We start from the raw sequence: 2,033 nt of genomic DNA on the forward strand, positions 1-2,033 counted from the left end.
GCATCAACGGAGGACCATCTGCGGATTCCTCATCAGAACATACGATTAGAGGAATTCCAGCAGAGGTTTCAACATTGAGGGGTCGAGGGTCGAAGAGCGCCTTACCTGGCCGACGGGCGCTAAGGATTTCATGGCCTAGCGGATAGACCTCCACGAACCGATCCGCCGTTTGCTCTAGGATGGGCAACTCGTTCTCATCTAGAGCCCGAGTACCCATCCGTGCGGGACCGTCAGCCTCCCGCGGGTTCAGGAGCGACTGCAAGTCGTTCCCCTCTGAAATAAACAGGAAAAAAGTTAGAAGGAATCCAAAATCAACAAAAGGGAAAAAGGCATACCGTAAGGAACAGAGTTCGAACCGTATTCGAGGACGATCGGAATCTTGCGCGCATCAGCCTCCTTCCACACCCGGCTCATCCCCAGCATCACCATCCCGGACTCCGCAAACTGGTAAACCGGAGATTGGACCCGAGATATCTTCGCAAACCATTCCGCCTCCTGGTAGCTGGAGGCGTGAAGGCTGGGAAGTGCTTGCCCGTTCTTGAATTTCATGGCAATGGGGATGGCGCGAGCAGATATGAAGAAGAACTCCCCGCTTCCACGAGCGAAGACTGCGCTCGGTCGCGCAGATCTTTAAAACCCTTGATTCGGGTTGTCAGGGTATACCACCCCTGGATGCACCTCCAAGTGTAGAAGGTCATCAGGCGGTCAACATAGGGCTCAACGCCCAGTATCCGGCACACCCACTCAAAGTGGCGAATCTTGGCGATCGCCATGGGGTGCAACTCGGTCAAATGAATTGTTTTCTCAACAAGGTACGCTTTTGATTATTGATTCATGAATTTGATCCTCAATTAATCAATTCGATTTTAAGTCCTCTGTCTCCGATTGATAATCAATTTAACGTATTTACCCTAGTTATTATAATTACGTAATTTGGACCTTTAATTGATGCTCAGTTATTCATTTATTTACATCCGTGTGATTGTGTTATGGTAACCTAATTTTGTTAATATTATAAAATCAAATAATCAATTTAATTCAAGCTTTGTTATTATTATAATTAATAATAATAATAATCTGATTTTGATCATTAAGTATCCAAACATTCTCTTAATATAAGTGATGATTTGCATGTGGTTTATTGAATAGTTTGTAAGCTTACTTGTCAAGCAGTGGTTTCTATAAACAGCTAAACCGACATTGTCTTGTATTCTCGTTGCAATGGATAAAGGAAAAGCTTCTAGTCTGTTTGTTAATGATGGTTCATTTATGGAGAGATTCAAACAACTTCAAGAAGATAAAGAAAAGACTGTTAAACTAGAACCTAAGCCTGTTATTAGTATTAGTACCCTAGAGGCGAAGCCTAATGATTCTCGCAAGCGTTTGCCAACCGGCAAACTTGCGTTCAGCCTTAAACAGAAATCAAAACTTGTGGCACCTGCTGTCAAGTTAAGTGAAGATGAGGAAGAAGATGATGAGAGTAACGTGTCGGTTGATGAACCTACTAAGAGGCAAAAGTTGGAACAGAATCGTGTTGGTAATTGCTTCTTTTTTTACTACCTGTATATCTATATATGTGTGTATATGAACTATGAGAGCATATATGTATTTACGTTGGTGACATGACGGGCAAAAGGTTATGAAAGCTTGTACCTTTATAGTGGTGAGAAGAGAGCAAAATAGTCTTGAATTACTTGTCTGATGGATGCAGCTTATACATTATACCTCTCTGCCAACATTGGTGGAAAGAGATGTTGAGTGACAGATTTGGGATCTTGATTTTAATCAGTTATTTAAGTGGCATATGCAGCACCAGCGAGTGATCCCACAGTAAAGAAGGCTGCTGATAATCTTGCAACTTTTGTGGCTAAAAATGGAAGGCAGATTGAACACATCACTAGACAAAAGAATCCTGGTGATACCCCTTTTAAGTACGTCCATTGCTATCAAAATTGTTATCTTAATATATATATTTACACTTATTTTAAAAGCAGTTACATGATTTTAATTTCTTTGCAGGTTTCTTTTATGAT

General features: G+C 41.6%; 1 pseudogene across 1 annotated transcript; it reads left to right on the forward strand.

The window, feature by feature from the left end:
• The first annotated feature begins 801 nt into the window (after positions 1-801).
• LOC143608059 (SURP and G-patch domain-containing protein 1-like protein pseudogene) lies at positions 802-1,931 on the forward strand (annotated as a pseudogene). The gene is made up of 3 exons (XR_013149127.1): positions 802-812; positions 1,190-1,537; positions 1,811-1,931. The product of XR_013149127.1 is annotated as an SURP and G-patch domain-containing protein 1-like protein pseudogene (transcript).
• Positions 1,932-2,033: the final 102 nt, after the last annotated feature.

This window comes from Bidens hawaiensis, unplaced genomic scaffold (assembly GCF_021521415.1).
Source record: "Bidens hawaiensis isolate Kalapana, Puna unplaced genomic scaffold, B.hawaiensis_p1.1 tig00095877_1, whole genome shotgun sequence".
NCBI lineage: Eukaryota > Viridiplantae > Streptophyta > Magnoliopsida > Asterales > Asteraceae > Bidens > Bidens hawaiensis.